At 47.1% G+C, this 23,007-nt stretch overlaps 1 long non-coding RNA gene across 1 annotated transcript; it reads left to right on the forward strand.

Annotated features, from left to right (window-relative positions):
- Nucleotides 1-920: 920 nt before the first annotated feature.
- On the forward strand, nucleotides 921-18,091 carry LOC135810919 (uncharacterized). The gene is made up of 4 exons (XR_010552459.1): nucleotides 921-1,000; nucleotides 11,308-11,514; nucleotides 16,090-16,235; nucleotides 17,978-18,091. It is a non-coding gene; the product is annotated as an uncharacterized LOC135810919 (long non-coding RNA).
- Nucleotides 18,092-23,007: the final 4,916 nt, after the last annotated feature.

Consider the following 23,007-nt stretch of genomic DNA (forward strand, 5'->3'; position numbering starts at 1 on the left):
CTGTAACCTCGGAGACGGCATAGTAACTTGTTCGTAGTAATTTGACCCTTCGCTGCCTCTGAAAGTGTTCGCCCGGGATCGTTGATGAACTGGAAATATGCCCTCGCACCTCCGCTCTTCATCGTCGTCGAGCAGGGCCTCTAGAATCACAAGGAGGCGAGCCAGAACAAAGTGACCCAAAGCGGCACCGAGCCTGCCACTTCACTTCTTCTTACAACAGTGCCTTGTCTCTGTCACATAAACACGAGAGCTAGAGATGTTTCTGTGACTGATACGAGGTCGTATAGCATGATGAAGTAGCGGCCAAACGCCGCCTGCAGGCACCCTATTTACGATCGCTCGTAGATCTATGCCGTGTTTGGCCTCTCCTTCATCATGACTGTCGTAGGGACATGCAGAAACTTACGGAAGCATATAGCAACTACCAGGACTGGCATGTAGTAGTTTTCGCAAGGTTGCAATTGCGTTCCCAGAGTGGCGCAAAACTTTTGCCAGATTATTATTATTATTATTATTATTAGACACAATCTCATAGCATGTGACAAGCATAGCTAGTGCAGGGACAGAATTCCCTGAGACAAGGGCGTTGAGCCAGCCACGGCAATAGTAAGCTAGGAAAACAAAGCAAAAATAATATGAATTAAAGCAGAAAATGAATGAAAAATTACAAAGAAAAACGATTAACGGAAGTGAGCACTATCAAAATTCAATTCTCGAATCCATGCCAGCGCGTTTGTTTGCTACGCTCATTCCGGTTCCGCGATGGGTACCGACGTCATTCCATGCCCATTCGGGAATGACCGAACAAATGCAACCTAAGTCAACTGTGCCTACCGGGATATTTGCTTGGATCAAAACCTAAAAAACTGACCTTTATTTGCATTTGCAGGCCTCAATCTGTCGTTCTGTTCACAGAGCTGTCACAGCATTCCAAGGGAAGAGATATATTGCCCCGGAAGTGAAACATGTGTTGGTACACTTGCCAACTATAGTTGCCAAGGTAAGAACTTGCCCAAGAAAAATTGGTTATAGGACAATGGAAAGGTTGACTTTGTTATGAATAGCGGAGATGCCAAACCAGATAAGCACAACATTGAGAAAACCACATTTTATCTTCATTGTACTGCAAGAGTCTCCAGGTACACAACTAGGCAAAATTTCACTTACCAATTCTGCCTTGAAGCCCTTCAAGACTGAATCTTAATATGGATTTAGATACAACTAAAATTAACGGTTTCCGTAAGAGTCAGCTGGAGGCTGAGTTCTCCGTATCAGCTGGAACGCCACCACCCTTAATGTTCAAGGCGCAGATACAGCGCCTAAGCAGTGGCAGGTGATTAGATCAGACCCACCACAAATCGGTCAAAGGATGGTTATCCAATTCACTGCATCCATCATGAGCTCTCAATTCACTGTGGGGCGCAGCAGGAGAAAAAATCCTCCCGTTTCCCAGCTAGCCCTTTCCCAGGGATTCCATCATTTTTCTCAACGTATGCGTTTTGCACCCGTCCCAACACAAGTGCAAGTTGCTGAAATCGCACCCATATTTCATAAAAATATCAAAAGTTGCTAACTTCGCAACTTAAAATGAGAGAATTCTTGTAAATTTTTGCCAAAAACCATCAAAGGGGGGGGGGTAGCAGAAATGACAGCAACCTCTATACAGACTATACCCCGTTCTGCTGTGAACGACAACTTTACACAGGGCAAGTAGCTTGATGAATGCATTCTCCATCATTTCAGTGCATACCAGTGCATACCAGTGCATACCAGTGCATACCAGTGCATACCAGGGCATACCAGTGCATACCAGTGCATACCAGTGCATACCAGTGCATACCAGTGCATACCAGTGCATATCAGTGCATACCAGTGCATAGCAGGGCATACCAGTGCATACCAGTGGCAATGCACGTAACACAACTACTGTGCACCTACTGTTTCTCTGACGTGAGCTTGAACTCGGCGACTGAAGGTACGCAAGAAATGAACGCGAGTATTCTTTTGTTCGGAATGTAGTGATGTAGCCTGTTACTTGACCTTTGACCTCATGCCATGTGCCTATGGTATGGGGCAAAGGTTGTGGAAATCTTGCGAAGTAGTTCGTGGAAATTAAGAAAGTTGAGAACATTGCAATTTCGTCTTAGAACATCCCACTATTCATTCCTGCTTTAGGTAAAAACCGTACGTAAAATGAACACTTGTTGGCTATCCTTCGAAAAGTGATGAAATGGATTTAGGGGATTTGCCGCATGATTCCAGCTTGTTGTGAACCCTCTGCGATTCTCTTAAATGTCGGAATCGAACGACCACACGATACGAGGACAACTATTTACTCTTCAACAGTATATTTTACTTGATCGAACAACTAACACTAATAACACCAGCTATTTATAGCATGCAAAAAACGGCGTACATGCAAAACATACCAACATAAAACAGGAAGTAACAGCGTATACAGTAAAAATATCGCACACAGCGCATATAACATAATTAAACGTATGCCATGCAGCAAACATCAGAGGTATGGCAGAGTCGAGATACAACATTGCAATGAATACAATACCATAAGCGCGAAGGCCTTTCCCACTTGAGAACTGGTGGTTTGTAACATTCTCCCTACCAAAGGGCTTCTCACCGCCGCACAACAGCTCACACAAGTGAAAAACGATCCGGGGCTCTGACTACGCGCCCAGAACACGTCAACTCCTGATGCAGTGGTGGTGATAGTACAGGTTCTGACTGTTCAGACGCTGGGTGCTGCTGCAGTGGTGGTGATAGTACAGGTTCTGACTGTTCAGACGCTGGGTGCTGATGCAGTGGTGGTGATAGTACAGGTTCTGACTGTTCAGACGCTGAGTGCTGATGCAGTGGTGGTGATAGTACGGGTTCTGACTGTTCAGACGCTGGGTGCTGATGCAGTGGTGGTGATAGTACGGGTTCTGACTGTTCAGACGCTGGGTGCTGATGCAGTGGTGGTGATAGTACGGGTTCTGACTGTTCAGACGCTGGGTGCTGATGCAGTGGTGGTGATAGTACGGGTTCTGACTGTTCAGACGCTGGGTGCTGATGCAGTGGTGGTGATAGTACGGGTTCTGACTGTTCAGACGCTGGGTGCAGCTGCTGCTTGACGATAGCAGGTTGTGCAGCATCGTCAGGCCCAGGAGCCACGTCATGTGACCATACAGCTAATGGCACTAGCCTCTGGATCGGCCGCAACGACAGGGTACTGATAAATGCACTCAACTTAACCATGGCAACACGACGCTAACCATCTCTCAACTTAACCTTGGCAACACGACGCTAACTATCTCTCAACTTAACCTTGGCAACACGACGCTAACCATCTCTCAACTGAACCCTGGCAACACGACGCTAGCCATCTCTCAACTTAACCATGGTAACACGACGCTAACCATCTCTCAACTTAACCATGGCAACACGATGCTAACCGTCTCGACTATCCGTCCCAAACGCCAGAACTGCTTGCGTTTGGTGTCATCGAGACCAAAGACAACATCACCCACAGCTGAAGGGCGCGACATGGTCTGTTGGTGCTTGTTAAGCTGACTTAGATACTCCACCTCCCAACGATTCTTGACATGCTTCAGTGTCCGACGGAGATAGCGCAATCTCGATGACATCTGCGTAGCGTCCAGGGTACCTGCTGGCTTCTCTAACGGCAAGATGTTACCCATCATCATTGCAGGGGTTACTGGTGGCTCATCCAGGCTATCAGACACATAAGTTAGCGGATGACTATTGACCACTGCTTCAACCTCAGGATTGAACATCCATGGCACACTCAGTTTGTCAGATGGCGACTTGAGCGTTGTCAGGCCAGATCCGAGACGGCAAACCACGTCTCGCGACAAACTTCCGAAATGCTATCAAGAATGACTCAGTACTTAAACTATCAATCACCCCCAAGTGAACTGCTCTGGTGGTGGCACACACAAACAATGCTATCCATACTTTCGGAGATGACTCACCCCGGTGCACGTACAACGGACCAGCATAGTCGATGCCGGTAGATGTGAACCGCCTCTCGTGAACAACTCGGTCTTCTGGCAGCGGCGGGCAGACTTCTGAGGCAGCCTTTGCCTTGTAGCAGTGGCATGTAACACATCGCTGAGTAATGTTGCGTAGCACTCATCGGCCGCCGATAATCCAGAATTTCTGACGGATGTACGACAAGATCCCTCCTACATCTTGGTGCATCCTTTCAACGTGCGTTTTCGCCAACAGCAACTCAGTCAGATGATGCTTGCCTAATAGAACTGGGTGCTTTGCTCCATACGCCAACTCACTGTGCTGGAGTTGTCTCCGGCTCTGAGCACCCCATGCTCATCCAGAAACGGTGCAAGCTAATACACCTTCTACCCAGGCTTCACTGGTTGACCTTGCTTGATCAGCTCAAGATCCTCAGCGAAACATTCGGCGTGAACGATGCAGTACAATACGTTGTCTGCTGCAAAATAGAGTTCAGCACGAGGCTCAGTGTGCTTCCACTGCAACACCCTAGTCACCATGCCCTGTGCCCTCGACCACTTAATGAATCGAAGCCACCATTCATTATCAGATTCTCGACTACAGGTTGTGGCTGACACTCGCACTTCTACACTGGACCCATCAGTAGCAGTGGTTGGGGATGCGGTGGGCCAGTCACTGGGCTCTGTGATCCAGGTCATCCACAGTCGCCACCGAATTTTCAGGCCTGCTGTAGCAGTACCTTTCCCGGCACAACTGCCTGTGCTGCGAGACCTAGCGGATCAAACACTGATGCAACACACTTAAGAGAGCATGTCTGAGAATACCAAAGTATGTGTGCAAGTGGATCTCTCCGATTTCGCTCAAAATTTGCAGGTAGGTTCCCTTTGGGGTGTGGATCGACTGTGCAAAGCCCTTGAAAAAGTTTCTGAAGGGAACCTTGAAATTTGCATACCCCTCAAAAATGGCCGAAATATCACATTATTTATGGGTCTAGAAACGAGTCACGCCACAGCGTATACGAACAAGCTATGAACAAAACTCCATCAAGCCAACATTGCCTCACCTTAGAAGAGTTCCTGGAGCAGTACCACTTAGCCACGCCAGCATCCCAGAAGACGAGGTCCATCACCCCCTGACGCCACAAATGATCGTCTTGAAAATAGCCAATTTACAAGCGCTGGCAAAACAGCCAGCTACGTCCTCAATTGGCCAGAACTATACACCGGCAGATAGTAGAACACCTCTTCTAGCGCTGAGGACATGTCCCCCATCTTCCTTTTGGGGTTTTCTTGAAATAAACTTTTTTGAATTTTTCGACTCGACCATGCTGAAATACGGCCAAATTCATACCTGCGCAGGAAAGCTCGCCCCGCCGCGACGTCTCCTCAGCAATTTCTACTCCAACACTACTCCCAAGGCCGCAGAACAAAGTGTAGTTTTGACTCTGAAAAGGAAAAGCAGCGGTGATCACTTGTCACTCCAAACGACAAGCTTCTCCTTGCGCCACCAATAATTTTTTGTGCGACTGTTGATGCAAAAGTGACTGAAGGCCTGAGCGCAGTTTTTGAATTTTATTGCAAGATGCACGGTGAAATCACGTGCCTTGTGACGCAAGAATGCCAAGTCGCGTGGCCCACGGCTCACGAGATTTCAGAGTCACCTTCGTCAAGTGCGCTTGTTACTCGCCTTGAACGCCCGTTGGTCTGGAAGTGATCCCACTTGTGTTGTTACTGCGCTCAAGAACACGCTGGGAGTGTTGTAGGCCTACGAACCGGGACTTTCCCTGACCATGTAGGTCGAAAACCAGTGAAATGATGATGAAATCACATTCTTTATGACGTAAGAAATCTCTCATGCAGTTCACGCGACAAGTGCGTGCAGTCAGTGCTACTCGCGTGCCAGTCAACACAGGGACCGAGCTAGCCGCTTTTGTCGAGAATCGACATGAAAACAAGGGACTTTTACTGTTGGACTATGTTCGGGATTGCAGGAGGTAAGTGTGAAAGACGAATAATTCTCCATGCTGTACGGGGCATATTTCAACGGCTTGCTGCCATTGCAACACTCCTAGGACAGTTTGTTGGGGTACTCAGCAGTTCAAGCAGGAAATGAAGCTCATCTTACCTCTGCCATCATGGTCTGTTCCGAGTAGCGTTCCAGGCACTTTCACGATCGTTGGCCGCGTATCGTGATGCAGGAAGCGTCATCCTACGTCACAGAGCACGCGATCTCACCGTGCATCTTGCAATAAAATTCAAAAACTGCGCTCAGGCCTTCAGTCACTTTTGCATCAACAGTCGCACAAAAAATTATTGCTGGCGCAAGGAGAAGCTTGTCGTTTGGAGTGACAAGTGATCACCGCTGCTTTTCCTTGTCAGAGTCAACACTATACTTTGTTCTGCGGCCTTGGGAGTAGTGTTGGAGTAGAAATTGCTGAGGAGACGTCGCGGAGGGGCGAGCTTTCCTGCGCAGGTATGACTTTGGCCGTATTTCAGCATGGTCGAGTGGAAAAATTCAAAAAGTTTATTTCAAGAAAACCCCAAAAGGAAGATGGGAGACATGTCCTCAGCGCTAGAAGAGGTGTTCTACTATCTGCCGGTGTATAGTTCTGGCCAATTGAGGACGTAGCTGGCTGTTTTGCCAGCGCTTGTAAATTGGCTATTTTCAAGCCCATCATTTGTGGCGTCAGGGGGTGATGGACCTCGTCTTCTGGGATGCTGGCGTGGCTAAGCGGTACTGCTCCAGGAACTCTTCTAAGGTGAGGCAATGTTGGCTTGGTGGAGTTTTGTTCATAGCTTGTTCGTATACGCTGTGGCGTGACTCGTTTCTAGACCCATAAATAATGTGATATTTCGGCCATTTTTGAGGGGTATGCAAATTTCAAGGTTCCCTTCAGAAACTTTTTCAAGGGCTTTGCACAGTCGATCCACACCCCAAAGGCAACCTACCTGCAAATTTTGAGCGAAATCGGAGAGATCCACTTGCACACATACTTTGGTATTCCCAGACATGCTCTCTTAAGGAGGGCTCGCCGTGTCCAAACAGGCGGCCTATCAGACTCGCCTAGCACTGTTATGCTGAGCAAGTCATCACTGGTTTTCCATTTCAGACCGAGGACTTTATCTCCGGCCTCTGAACCGCACTGTATGTCGTTGCCTCGCCACTTGCGTAACTCCATGCCAGCATCTGTAAGCACACGTACGCTGAACTCTTGCATCTTCTTGGCTTCCGGGGCATTTGAGACACTAGAGAACAAAACGTCAACGTAGAAACTTGTGAGCAAGAGACCAAGACGGTCTCGCTCTTTGGGTGAGGCCAGTGCACGTAGCTCCTTCAAGTGATGCTGAATCACCGCAGTTAGCATGTATGGCAAGCAATTTACGCCAAATGGCAGTTTCGTTACGGATGGTCTTCGGGATTAACCGTGACCATGAAGAAAGCCTCGCGGATGTCCGCTTGCAGCGTGCTCATATAATTCATGAAACCTTGGTAGCATACCCGCGAAACTCGGCAATAGCGACGGTCCAGGGTCAACCATGTCGTTCAACGACTTGCCATCTGGAGCCGGAGCCGAGGCATTGAACACCACTCTTAACTTAGTGGTTGCAGCATCTTCATCTCAGGTCTGCATTGATCCAAGATCACCTTCTTTGCCATTGCTTGCAGCACCGGGGCCATTTTCCTATATCAGCGCTATACTTGGTGTCCACCTCGCTATCTTCCGTTATAGCGAGCGTGGCCCACACCTCTAAGTCTCGGCAAACACGGACAACGTATTGGTGGAAAGACTCCTCTGACCGTTGTTTGTCTGTCAGCAACGTCTTCCACGCTTTGTCTGGTGTCTTTCCGAGCGAGGCAAGCAACTCTCGCTTTGCTTCCTCGTAGTTATTGCATCCAATACAGATCCTCTTCGCTTTGATACCCGCTAGCGCGATGCGCAATCAACAGCCATTCGCTTTCTTCGAACTCGTTCTTGGAACAGATGTCCTCGAACAGGTCAAGATAACGCTCCACTCGCTGTGTTCCATCATATGAGAGGATTTTCATCAACGGCTTACGTCCACCACTGTTACTGGGAGCTTCCACTGTACCTCCCATCGTACTCTCACTGACGGCTTTACCATCACCCTCATACGCCTTGGCCATGCTCTCGTCAATCTCCTTGAACGTCTTGTCAAACCCGGTGCGGAGCGCCTCCTCTCGCCATCTGGCACTGCGCTCCTCACGTTCCTCGTACTGTCGGAGCCTCTGTTCCACATGTTCCACCAACAACTCACCATCAAAAACTCTTCAACAGTATATTTCATGTAATCGAATATAACAACTAACACTGATAACACCAGCTATTTATAGCATGCAAAAAACAGAGTACATGCAAAAACCTACGCATATAAAACAGGAAATAACAGCATATACAAAAAAAACGCACACGGTGCATATAACGTATGCCATGCAGCATACGTCAGCGGTACGGCGGAGTCGAGATACAACATTGCAACAAATACAATGCCATAAGCGCGAAGGCCTTTCCCACTTGAGAACTGGTGGTTTGTAACACAGCTTTTCATATGATCTGCTCTTCAAACACCGCACGTAAACAGCAACATCACGTTAGAAATTCAGAATTCACGTAAACAGCAACATCACGTTAGAAATTCAGAAATGCGAACAAAAAGACGAGGTAAATGAAAGTGAATGAATTGTACTTCGAAGAACAAATGAATCATAGAAACTAAGACCCGGGTTCCACTGCGGCTCCGCGGTTCCGCTGCCCCGCGGCACTTGGCTGCATGCAGCGGAGCAGCACGTTTCCACTGACACTCACCATTCGCGGTACTGCAGTTGTGCTCCACTTTTTGATTACGTTTTACCTGCCTACCTGCGATAAATCAAAAAAATCCTCTTCATCTGGCCTGCGCAACGCATGAAAATTTGAATTTTAAAATTCTCGTGTACGAAACAATGCAAAGTACGGGAAACAGGTCGAGCCGCGACCGCGGCACGCGGTTTTGGGCAAGAATCGTAGCGAAAGCTCGCGGTGAGCCCCGGCCTCTCCAGCTCGAGCCGCGGTCACTATGATAATGATGACGTTTCAAGCTGAGAAAGACGAGCAGCGGAGCCGCAGTGGAACCCGGCCCTAAGGAAGGCTGTGGTGGAAATCGATTAGGCCAAACAAAAAATTCTATGTTACTCCTCACCAAGAATGCGGTGGAAATTATACAACTGCATTATAAAGAAAAATCCCAGTACTGTCTTACATTGAGGAGCCGCTCGCCACCAGCATCGTCATCAGCATACCATAGGGTTCACCACATCGGGGCAGCACTCTGTCAGCTTGTCTATCAATGGCACCATGGTGACTGCAAATATCGCCATGGCGAGGGGATCGCCTTGGCAGGCACCCTCCTGACTCCTTATCTCTCCACCACCCGACACAAACAGGCGACATGGACTGCTGTAGGTGTTCTTGAACACCTGGCCCAGGGAAGGACAGATGAGTGGCACGTTGTGTAGGGCTGCAGTGCGGTTCATAGCGTAGAAAGCGTTAGTGGCATTGACCAAGAGCACTCCCTCCACTTCCGACGAGGCAAACATATTGGTCACAGTATGTGCAGCAGCTTCACACCCAGACGGAACACCAACACAGAGTTGTCGAGGGGCTGTGGCATGCATGATGTCATATTGAGTTATCTTCATTACAGCTTTGCCAATCAGTCTCCGGAAAACCTCCCCAATAGTGATAGGGCACACCCCTGGTCGCTTGTCCAGTGGGATGAGGTCGCTTGTCCAGTGGGATGATGTCGCTTGTTCAGTGGGATGAGGTCGCTTGTCCAGTGGGATGAGGTCGCTTGTCCAGTGGGATGAGGTCGCTTGTCCAGTGGGATGAGGTCGCTTGTCCAGTGGGATGAGGTCGCTTATCCAGTGGGATGAGGTCGCTTGTCCAGTGGGATGAGGGGTCGCTTGTCCAGTGGGATGAGGTCGCTTGTCCAGTGGGATGAGGTCGCTTGTCCAGTGGGATGAGGTCGCTTGTCCAGTGGGATGAGGTCGCTTGTCCAGTGGGATGAGGTCGCTTGTCCAGTGGGATGAGATCGCTTGTCCAGTGGGATGAGGTTGCTTGTCCAGTGGGATGAGGCGGGCTGCAGTGAATGACCTTAGCTCTTCTGGTGCGATTTCCTGGGTGCGTATGCGTTTTCCTGCTTCTGCCATTGCTGCACAGAGCTGGTCAGACGCTGCAGCGAAGCAGGTCAACATGCGTTTCCACGCATCAGAGTCCAGGTCCAAGGTACCAGCCGCTCCGGACATTTGGCTTGTATTCAAAACAGGCTTCTGTATGAGACAGGCTTTTATGCAAGACACTACAGCACAGTAAAACCTGGTGTAAGCGACCACCCAAGGGTGCAAGCAAAAGCGGTCGTTAAAGCCAGGTGGTCTTTTGAACCTGGTCCCACAGTGTCTGTGTAGAACTGTCCGTGCAAGGGAAAATGGTCGTTAGGAGCAGGTGGTCGTTTAACCCAGAGGTGGCTTACACCCGGTTTTACTGTATCTGACCTTTACTGGCGGCCATCTTACAGTGCAGTAAAGCCTGGTGTAAGCGACGTCTGGTTTTAACAATCACCTGCTCTTAACGGTCGTTTTTCCATGCACGGACAGTTCTATACAGACACCGTGGGACCCGGTTCTAAAGACCACCTGCCTTTAATGACCACTTTTCCTTGCACGGTGGTACCGTGGGGTGGTCGCTTACACCAGGTTTAACAGTATTTTTCTGTTGCCCGGCTCCGTTCCACACATACCTGCGGCTCCGTTCCACACATACCTGCGGCTCCGTTCCACACATACCTGCGGCTCCGTTCCACACATACCTGCGGCTCCGTTCCACACATACCTGCGGCTCTGTTCCACACATACCTGCGGCTCTGTTCCACACATACCTGCGGCTCTGTTCCACACATACCTGCGGCTCCGTTCCACACATACCTGCGGCTCCGTTCCACACATACCTGCGGCTCCGTTCCACACATACCTGCGGCTCCGTTCCACATATACCTGCGGCTCTGTTCCACACATACCTGCGGCTCTGTTCCACACATACCTGCGGCTCTGTTCCACACATACCTGCGGCTCCGTTCCACACATACCTGCGGCTCCGTTCCACACATACCTCCGGCTCTGTTCCACACATACCTGCGGCTCCGTTCCACACATACCTGCGGCTCTGTTCCACACATACCTGCGGCTCCGTTCCACACATACCTGCGACTCCGTTCCACACATAACTGACCACTTTCCCTTGTTTGTCTTTCCCTACCACAGTTGCTACGACAACACCACCGACCACCACAGTTGCTACGACAATGCCACCGACCACCACCGCTGCTACCACAGCAGCCCCGCCCACCACCGTTGCTACAACAACACCACCGACCACCACCGTTGCTACAACAAGGCCACCGACCACCACAGATGCTACCACAGCAGCCCCGGCCATCACAGTTGCTACGACAACATCTCCGGTCACCAGTGAGTGCGTCTGTGTTCATACTTGTGTATGTGGGGAGAGGGGGGGGGGGGGGGGGGGTGCCAGTGTTTACAAATTATTTTTTATTTTCTTCTTTTTTACCATTTATACCGTAAAGTCTGCGGCAAACGCCCACCCCATTTTTGCAAGATCTGTTGGCCTATACGCAGTGACCCCATGCACTGTCACCCATACTGTATGAAAGTGCATCTCACACCGTAGCGCGAGGAGCGCTTTGCTGCGGTAAACTACCGGTATGGTTTCGGGCACTAGTTACGAGCTAGCTCCTAGTGATTTTATGATGTTGGTTGTTTTACTTCGCAAATCCAAAAGGGAGTTACTTCGGAAGAACAAGGTAGCGAAGAACAGGCTATTGCAGGAACCAAGTACTTCTGACAGTGTTTCAAGCCATCATTTCCAAATCACGCAAAGCGCAATGGCAAGGGTTTTTCTCGAGCACTTCAGAGTGTTCAACAAGTTAGCAGCGACTTTGTAGGTGTAGCGTCTGTGACATCCCCCCCTGTTCGACTTGCAACTGCAATACTGCGACCTGTAACGTCTTTGAATGATGCTTCGTCAGAACAATCACCATTCCATTTTGAAAGCGCGACATCATAGCAAGAACTGCAGAAATTTCATGATTTGAAAACCAGATGGTTTCTCATTCACCGTATGAAAGGAAATCTCTCTTTTCTTTACAGCAAGATAATGACAATGGCTTTTGCAGAGCCTCTTGGTAAAACATAGGCAATTTGTAGGCATTATAGTCGTTATCGTACGCATTCGACCTTCAAGCCAGTTTTCTACAACTATACCGACCTGAAAAAGACGAGAATAGTATGGACCCGCTGGGGTGGGCGTTTGCAGCGAAGTGGGCGTTTTCAGCGGACTTTACGGTACTATTGTCCACAAACCCAACTCGTAAAATAAATAATTATGCGGCCGAAAAAAACAGCTACTGAGTAGGGGCTGCACTTGGCAGCAGTGATGGTGAGTGTGGGCATACATGTAGTGTGGGTGAGGTACCAAGGCATACATGTATTGATGGTGAGTGTGGGCATACATGTATGTGTGAGAGGTGGGAGGAGAGGAGGGCCCGGGTGAGGGAATGGTGAGTGTGGGCATATATGTATGTGTGAAAGGTGGGAGGAGAGGAGGGCCCGGGTGAGGGAATGGTGAGTGTGGGCATATATGTATGTGTGAAAGGTGGGAGGAGAGGAGGGCCCGGGTGAGGGAATGGTGAGTGTGGGCATATATGTATGTGTGAAAGGTGGGAGGAGAGGAGGGCCCGGGTGAGGGAATGGTGAGTGTGGGCATATATGTAGGACTCAGTATAGAGTCCATGCACTATATGATGTCCAGCACCCTATATAGAGTCCATTGGTCCAAAATCCACTATACAGAGTCCAGGAGTCCACTCAGTTTTGATCAGCTTCACCCTGCCGCGCAATCCCCTATAAGGAGTACACTTTTTCTACAAGTCCCCTATTCACAGTCCAGAAGTCCAGTTTATCCAGTCACGCCGTCCTGTGTGTTGTGCCCGAAAGAGAACACATTTTCAGTTTTGCTTGCCTCGTGGCAGCGCACTTCCAGTTCCTTTCTTCCGTGACTTCAGCCATGGCTGCCAATTCTGCTGTGCAGTTGCTAACAGTAATCTGTCTCGAGCTAACCAAGGAGGATAAGGAGACGTTCAAAATCAAATCTGGAAAGCGTCTTGTGGTTCTCTGAAGACGTTTCATCAGTGCGCGGGATGAAAGCAGAAATTGCAGAACGAGAAAAGTTCAGCACAGTTCAAATCTGACGAGTCAGGTACACTGACGCTCTCTTTCGTTCGACGCCACAAGGATCCCCTGTTTGGCTGGCCATTGCTGCTAGTAAGACGTTTGAACAGTTTCATCAGAGCGAGGGATGAAAGCAGAAAGCGGAGAACGAGAAAAGTTCAGCACAGTTGCAATCTGACGAGCCAGATACACTGACACTCTCTTTCGTTCGACGCCACAAGGATACCCCTGTTTGACTGGACAAGAGCTGCGTACCACCGTGTCAAAAGGCTGTCCAACTACATGGCAGGACCATGACTGAGGTAAGGAAGCTTTTACTCGTTTCGATTGGTCTGCTGTTCTGTCGTTATGCTTGAATTTTTTTCCATTTTCAAGGAGCGTATCGCGTTTGTTTGATGTTGCTTGAATGAATGCCCTAAAAGTAATCAACCACTTCGTAATAGTCCTCAAGGACTGCAAGGACTTTGCATCAATCGTATATGATCGTCTAGCTATCATCAATTATTTTTATTTCATGAGAAATGTATTCAAGTTTATCCCTGTGATAATTATGTGAACTCCACGACACTCTTCCTGTAGTATGATGTCAAATACAATGGGATCCACAAACGCAGTGCCAGTGTACTAGTACTAGTAGTAGTAGGACTAGGAGGATTGCTTGTATGCCAATGACAAGAAAAAGCTTCTCAAGCTAATACTCGTATCCCCTGAAGTAACCGTTTTGATGTCACGAACATGACATTGTGTCAGTGAAACTGCCTCGTGACAACAAATCATTGCATTTCCATCTTGGGGAAGACTGACTGACAGCAACGCTGTACAGATTGTTCAAATCATCTCATTTCAATTTAGTTGCAGTGAAGTGAAACACTGTGTACACTACATGTATGTTGGTGTGTCTGTGCGTCTTGAGTGTGCACAAACGATCTTATTCCTCGTATTACTAATACTAGTAATACTAGATTATTGTCCCCACCATCACCTGTTCACAGGTCTTTGAGTGGATTGATTTTCATTGAGCATCACATTCGTTGAGAACTTGGTAGTTGTGTGCTCCCATGCATCATTACGGTAATAAGAGTATCATTGTGCTATCTATTTGTTGCAGGTGTGCTGATCTTCAGAAGCTTGCGGAACTGAGTGCTGCTGAACATTTGCATGGCCATGAGCAATGGTGAAGCTTGCTATTGCACTCTCAGCATGTGCTAGTATTATGCTGACCACTGCACTATGTTACTCTCTTACACTACTACGTGTATGTAAACGTGCGTGTACCCGTCCCCGTACGCATTCGTTTCGTATAATTATTTGTTGTCCCTCTTGACTTTACATGTAAATGGGTGGACGTTTGCATGGCTGTTGGAGTTGCGTGTGTATTGTGTCTCTACTCTTTTCTTGGTGTTTTCTTGGCGTTGTATAAGTGTGTGTGTGTGTGTGTGTGTGTGTGTGTGTGTGTGTGTGTGTGTGTGTGTGTGTGTGTGCGTGCGCGCACAATAATTTGAAAACAAATAATTAATCCTGGGCTCTCCATTATTCTCTTTCGATTCTTGGTTTGGTTTTTTTCTAGTTATTTTCTTGGCGTTGTGTGGGTGTGTGCATGTGTGTGTGCGTGTGCGTGCACAATAATTTGGCAACACTACATGATTGAGATGTTGTAATTTGCAGCGTCTGCGAAGAGACCACTTGATTTGAGGATGGTGTTTGTAGGGTTTTTCATGTAATGAAGTGGCTACAGTGGCGCCTCAATACATATTTTTTATCTTGAGAAGTGAATGATGTAAAGGATTAAAGGGAGAGGCCGTTTTCTGGTTAATATTCACTGCTTACAGCAGATCCTATGTCTATTTTCGAACTCGATAGGGGATGCCTAATTGGCTGGACTTTATACAGGGGGTGTTGTCCACATAAAGACTCTTTATAGTTGATTTCAAAGTTTGGACTCCGTACAGTTGATTTTGGACCAATGGACTCTATATAGGGGTGAAGCCAATTGGCTGGACTCTATACAGGGAGTGATGTCCACCGAAACTTTGAGCTCACAGTTGATTCCAAGTTTGGACTCCGTACAGTGGATTTTGGACCAATGGACTCTATATAGGGGTTGGACATCATATAGGGGCTGGACGCTCTACTGAGTCCAACATATATGTATGTGTGAGAGGTGGGAGGAGAGGAGGGCCCGGGTGAGGGAATGGTGAGTGTGGGCATATATGCATGTGTGAGAGGTGGGAGGAGAGGAGGGCCCGGGTGAGGGACTGGTGAGTGTGGGCATATATGCATGTGTGAGAGGTGGGAGGAGAGGAGGGCCCGGGTGAGGGAATGGTGAGTGTGGGCATATATGCATGTGTGAGAGGTGGGAGGAGAGGAGGGCCCGGGTGAGGGAATGGTGAGTGTGGGCATACATGTATGTGTGAGAGGTGGGAGGAGAGGAGTGCCCGGGTGAGGGAATGGTGAGTGTGGGCATACATGTATGTGTGAGGGGTGGGAGGAGAGGAGTGAGGGAATGGGTTCAGCATTGTATGGTTGTTTGTTATGTGTTTAGTTTTAAGTTCACAAATTCATTAAACAGGAACTGGGTGCAATAGCATGAAGGTGATTATGAAACGAAAGAAGCAAAGGAGGAAAGGAATCAGAATGACCGGAAGACAGGAGAAAATCAGGTCAGAAGGAGGCAAATAATTATGTTCTATGGCGATGTTGCAACACTTGCAGCTCAATTTTGCTTCTAATCCCTATCGCTGCCATCGGCATACCGTTGTTAATTAGCATAAGTCAATCTGGTTGTTCCTTACGTAGATTTGAACTTTGAATGTCGAGGCTTCAACATCATGATCAGTCTTAATCGCACTACTCTCACCGAGGCCAATACACTCTGCACCCAACAGAGTGGAATGAAGTTGTTGAGATCACGCTGGCAACGCAAACTAGAAGAATGCTACATGGTAAGATCATTATTTCTCAGTGCTCCTTGTTGTTAATGTATTTTGTTCGCCAAAAATCAGGTCCTTAAAAATGTGACCCACTCGATTGGCAACCATCATCGCTAACAAATCCTGCAAAAGATAAGTTCATTTTATCCGAAATTACAAATTGATGCTATCATTCCCTGACCTCCAGATGATGAAACCCAGGTGTACCAAATCTCCCACGAAGCTTATACCGGGTATTCCCATGTACTCAGATGGAGAGCCAAGGTTAAATTTATACAAAAGAGGAAGGCCAAGCAACTACAAGTTACGCTATACTGTCCACTAGGTGCGCATCCAAGATGTGCTAGAGCTGTTAGCCAGTTAGTTGTAGAACGTCAGTACCGTCGGTCAGTGTCGTGCAGTGTTATCGCACGAGCTGATTATTTAGTAACTGGCGGTGATATTGCAGTATAGCGTAACTTGTAGTTCCTTGGTCTTTCTCTTTTGCATAAATTTCCACATACACTGCTCATTTAAATTTGACCACTTATATTAATTGTGTACCCCTTACAAGGTCTTGGAGCAGAAATACACAAGAGAGGATTCGAACCCACAACCATGTGAATCTCAGTCACTCTTCCTTACCACCCAGCCAGTTTGCTACAGATGCTGAACCTAGTAAAAACAATGCCCTTGATTCTGCAATGCCATACAATGCAGAGTAGGTTATAGTGTAACACTGTAATAACAACATGATATTTTGCATAAGAAGAGAAACTATTGCCTGGAGAATACATAGAGAAATAGATTATGGACCTCATAGTGCTTAAACAGGATAATATTATAAACCCGGGAGAATGAAGTTGAAGACACCACTGCAACTGCACTTATGGTTGATAAATATGGTGGTAAGGACACACCTGGCAATATGGCGGTAAACACACGCCTGCCCACACACGCTCTCTAGGCTGCAAAGTTCTGGCACAGACCTCTCCTTCTCACCACCACCACCATCAGTTCGCGCCTGGCGCCTGGTCGATGCATGGCTGGCGGTATCCGGCATAGCAGGCTGGTACATCAAGTAGCGCATGGCACATAGATGATGACACAGCAACGACATAGCTTGATTGCGACGTACGTTTCGTCCCCGCTGGACTCATCAGGCAATCTTCTTCTTGGATGTCTTCATACGGAGCTTAACTCGGGCTTACTTGACTGTGTGGATTGCATCAGTGCTGACATTTTTTTCTTTCGATATTGGATACGCCTCCAATTTTTCGTTACTACATTTATTATTAATAAGCGGCGCGGAGACAATAACTTTATTAAGTCAATCCGCAGAATCAGCGAAGCGGACAATGGACGTAGTAATTAACAAAAGTAAAATATGGAGAATACAATTTCCTAACAAGTTTTCTAGAGACATTCATCAGCGAAATACATCTCAATAATAAAATTTAGCAACGAGAGAGCTTGGAATCTTAGGGCCCTACGCTATGCTTTTTTTGCCTAGCTAGCTCATCATACATGTTATTAGAACTGATGGAATTTTTTTCCATTGATTGGCTGCATCAAACTTTCTCTTTGTATTCGAGGGTAATACGAAACCAACTACCACCTTGATGACCTTGGCAAAAAAGCAGAGGGAGGTTATAAATGTTTCATATCTGCTATTTTTTCTCAAGACATAACCTGGGATTCGAACCCACACTATCGCCCTGCATGCGATGTTGACAAACAGTGTGTTCATCTTCTTTATCATCATATTGTTGCAGCCTATACTTAACCGTGTGAACGTGGAAGAAATTTGGATGAGACAGATACGTAAAAACCCGAAGGTGACTGCTTGGATGATGTATAATGTTTCAAGTTCACAGCTGAACCCTACACCGGACGCATCAGCAACTGCTGCCATTATTTGTGTAGGCAAGTATTTAATTCTGCAAGACGAGGGACTACCCTCACTACTTTGCTAAAGTGCATGTGATATTTACGCAAAGAGAAAAGGACGTATAAGTTAAGAGTTATGACTAAGAGTCCACCAAGGTAACCAAGGTAACCAAGGTAACCAAGGTAACGAGGTAATCATTATACAGTCAAATAGGGCGACAACAAGGCACGAAAAATATAGTGATATTGAGACATTGGACGACCTGACACAAACACAAAAACGTCTACAAATCTCAAACCATCAACTGTCCAATTAAAGTGTTGTTGCTTGGAAGTCGCAGGACTGCCTGCCAGGAGCAGAAAGTTCCAATGACTTGGACTTTCCAAGTTTGACGGTCGTGACGGTTGTTGGTTTGCACTTCGTAGATGTACATTGGAGCTAGGTGTGAGGTAATCAGGGATCAACATGACATCAGATCACATGACATCAGATCGAATGACATCAGGTCACAGTACACGTACATCATTTTATTTTTATTTTATTCCTATTATCTTGACTGTTTGAGGGAAAGACACAAACGGGGAAATTCTTATTCTTATTTTACTAGGGAATTCCATACAGGCATCATCGCCTGCTTACAGGGAACCCTAAGAAAGTCTTTATGGATGATCGAAATTCAGACGGTGAATTAGAAAGGCAGTAAGCTGGTGGCAGTGCATTCCACGGGTCAGCGCCTATGTACGAAATTGCACTGAAACCATAGCTTGTGCTAGCAGGGGGTAAAACAAGCGTGGCAGACACCTGACCACAGGTAAGGGCATCAGTTTGAGCACCGTGAGCACGAAGAGTAAAGCCGTCTTGTAGGAGAGAGCAAGCAAGGCCATTCAGGCAGCGAGACATAAACACATTGGTCTTGAAATTGAGGCGTTGTTCAAGGGTGTATACATTGGTGTTACTGTAGAGAAGGGCAGTTGCGGTCATTCTATCCAAGGAAAAAATTATCTTTAGAGCTAAGTGGCTGACAGCAAGAAGTTTGTTATAAAGAGCTTGCGAAAAACAGTGTACATATGCGGTGCTGCCATACTCAAGAGTAGACTGAATTATAGAGAGGTAAAACAGTCGCTTGCCAAATATACTGATATTCTGTTTTGCATGCACAAAGGCTTCTACTTTCTTGTTAACAGATGTACACAACGCTGCTACTTGGTCTGAAAAGGATAGATGCTCATCAACTAATATTCCTAAATAGCGGGCGGAAGCAGAGGGGGTAATGGGCGTGTCACAACAGAGAGCTGCTGCAGCAGGTGGCAGCTCTTTACAAGGGCGGCGAAGTACTTCCTCAGTTAACAAAAACTTCGTGATGGATTTTGATTCATATGAAAACTCTTAGAACAGGTCAAGAACAGTTTTTATCGACTGCAAATCACTGGACGAAGGTGATTCAGCCAATATACGCCTTTACAAGAGAAACTGATGGCGGAATGAGCAGAGAGTTCTCGGCTTCTTTGATCACACTCTGACCTTAATGTTGCCGTCGTTCAAGTCAGTTGGCTTTCAAGCTTCGTGATCCGCCGGGATGGCGATTACTCGTTTCCACCAGGGAGTCATAAAATTATTTTACGAATCCCTGGTCTGATCTTTGCTCCCCAGAACTCCACGAAACGAGGAGTAAAGGCACATGCAAACTGATTCCATTTTCTCTGATGGATACCCCTGCCAGCACTGAACGGCACCGGCTTTGCAAGCCCAGTCGACTTTCTTCAGCCACGAGACTCGCATCAGACTGCAGGCTTCTGAAAGAATGCATGGTCACCAGGATTCGAATCTGGCGTTGCGCAGGTTGAACAAGAACTTGAGTTTAGAATTATTTTCATCGAGCCGTGCGATCAGAGCAGCTTCTTGTCCACTCGCTCATTGTGTGGGCTCGCTGCTCCGTTTCATCGCTCTCTACCACTCTCAAAGTAACTCCGTGCTAGAGTAGTAAAGAAGCCAAGCATCGCAATATCCCTTTGGAGAAGTGGTATCTCAGTTTAGCTCACCATGACTGTCATCACCTATGTTTCCATAGCGCAACCATCCATGCCGGTCGGCTTGTTGAGCAAGGTCGCTTTCCTTGAATCGTACCTCTTTCATGGCATGCAAGGGAAGGCCAAGAAAGTAATTGCGACCCATTTCATGGCAGTTTGTGCGCAAACCAGCCACTTAAAAATCCATCACGAAATTTTTCTTAACGGAGGAAGTATTAAAACCTGGGTCTTAGATGAATTCAATAAAAGTCCTTTCCTTTCAAGATAGCCATCGAGAGTAGTCAGGTCCTCACACAGTCGAGTAGTTACTGTTTGACATGAATGGCTACGGACATGGAAGGTTATATCATCTGCGAAGAGTGTGTTAGATGAATGCCTGAAGCATTGTGGTGCATCGCGGATGTATATACAAAAGACCAGTGGCCCAAGGACAGAGCCTTGAGGGACACCTCTTGTGCATGGACGGGCATCACCGAGTGCCTATCCTACCCGAACTCTCTGAACACGGTTTGTTAGGCAGCTTGCAAACCATGCAAGAGCGGTGCCAGCTATCCTCACATTCTGCAGTTCATTGATTAGGCCTTGATGGTTCACTCTATTAAATGCTTTGCTCAAATACTCCACAGTACAGTACTCCACAGTACTCATTCTCATCAAGAGCCTTCAGCCGGCATTCATCAACAACTAGGGCCAGGCAGTCCCGAATTATAATGGTCTGATTTCCACCTTCGAAAGAAAAGGTGTGAGCGCCTAAGCAATCCACACAATCAAGTAAGTCAATTTAGTAACCGAACATTTTCGTTCCCTTCTAATCATGGGTGAATACAAGGAATAACAGAAAAAATTCCCTGTATTTAATTTTTTCATTTTTCTCTGTATACCCATGATTAGAAGGGCGCGAAAACGTTCGGTTACTAAATTGGCTCACTTGACTGTGTGGATTTGCGTCGCTGCTGACACCTTTTCCTTCCGCTTCCAAGCAGGACCTGAACCTGGTACCCACTGTTTCTTAATCATGAGCTAAGACCATCCCACTATGCCTGCCTGCTGCGACCCACAGTTAATTGGGAACTCATGGCCTGGCATGAGGAGAACATGAATGCAGTGAATGGGATTTTCGGTCTTTGACCACTTGCTAGTGAGCTCATCTACTCAAGCTGTATCTGCGCCTTGATCCTTGAAGGGTGGTTCCGTTCCTACGTATGCGGAAAACTCGGTTTCCAGTCGAGTCTCACGCGAACTGTGAAATTAAAATTTATGGACACCTTTTCGTTTGAAATTGGATATGCCTCCAATAATTTCCTCTTTTTTTGGATTTTTCAGGAAAAGTTCAACAGAACTAAACGTGATGCCCTATGGACTTCGGAATGGTGGTAATCATCTTGAAGGTGGCCATTGCTGCCAGGATAAGATCTCTCAGCTCTCTGCTTGTTCCGTCAAATGGACGTTTACATTTCCGCTTTACGTTCGGCCACTGTCTCTGGAAACCAATTTTTGATGTATTTTCGGTGTATGCATACGTTGTTGCATGTGTTTGTGGGTGGGTTTATGTGTTTGTGTGTGTGTATGTGTGTGTGCGTGTGTGTGTGTGTGTGTGTGCGTGTGTGCGTGTGTGTGTGTGTGTGTGTGTGTGTGTGTGCATGTGTGTGTGTTTGTGTGTGTGTGTGTGTGTGTGTGTGTGTGTGCGCGTGTGTTTGTGTGTGTGTGTGTGTGTGTGTGTGTGCATGTGTGTGTTTGTGTGTGTGTGTGTGTGCATGTGTGTGTGTGTGTGTGTGTTTGTGCGTGTGTGTGTGTGTGTGTGTGTGAGTGTGTGTGTGTGTGAGTGTGTGTGTGTGTGTGTGTGCGTGTGTGTGTGTGTGTGTGTGCGTGTGTGTGTGTGTGCGTGTGTGTGTGTGTGTGTGTGTGTGTGTGCGTGTGTGTGTGTGTGTGCGTGTGTGTGTGTGTGCGTGTGTGTGCGTGCGTGTGTGTGTGTATGTGTGTGTGTGTGTGTGTGTGTGTGTGTGTGTGTGTGTGTGTGTGTGTGTGTGTGTGTGTGTGTGTGTGTACATCGGGTTGCTTGACTGTGATGATGTTGTTGAACATATTCGTTGGCTGATGATCCAGCAAGAGTATAACTGTGTACTTTTCATACACATCAACTTGTTGCCTGTACATCAACTTGTTGCCTGTACATCAACTTGCCTGTACATCAACTTGCCTGTACATCAACTTGACTGTACATCATGAACAACAACTTGTTCAGTTCACTCTGCTCGTTCTCCTTCGTACATTTCAATTCTTTCTTTCCTCAAAAACTCAAAACACTGTTCATTTCTATTTCCTGTGTCTACATTTCAAGAGAAGGTAATGGAAATATTCGTTAGGGAAACAATCCGTTCTGCTACTGTGATGTTTATTACGTCGATAAGTATACCTATTCGGCGGAAAATTATCAAAGAAGGTTCTTCGACTGAGAAGCCCTTCAAGAAATGATTGAAGACCTGGGGAGAATCCAACAATATCAATGCAAAGAACGATCCAGTTGATAGATTATGATGGCATAATTTCTGGTATAACCTTTGGATTTTGTCTAACAATTATGCTCTAGCTTAGACCAGACGGTCGGCATAACCTTACGATGCTGGCTGAAGAGTAATGCTTCAGGCATTTTAAGGCATGTCACAGAAAGTAACCTGGTGAATGTTACCCCTGGTACATCGTGCTGCCATGCTGCCAGAGTCGTTATAACGTTGCAAAGTGCAACAAGACTGCCTAGGTACAGTATAGCGCCATCATTGAAGTATAATTGCAGCATAATATAGCGCTATCACTGGTAGTTCAACACTCGTAAAATGTCTGGTACATGCTCCCTGCTACCTAATTTAGGCATCATGGAAAGGATAATTCA

This window comes from Sycon ciliatum, chromosome 2 (assembly GCF_964019385.1).
Source record: "Sycon ciliatum chromosome 2, ocSycCili1.1, whole genome shotgun sequence".
NCBI lineage: Eukaryota > Metazoa > Porifera > Calcarea > Leucosolenida > Sycettidae > Sycon > Sycon ciliatum.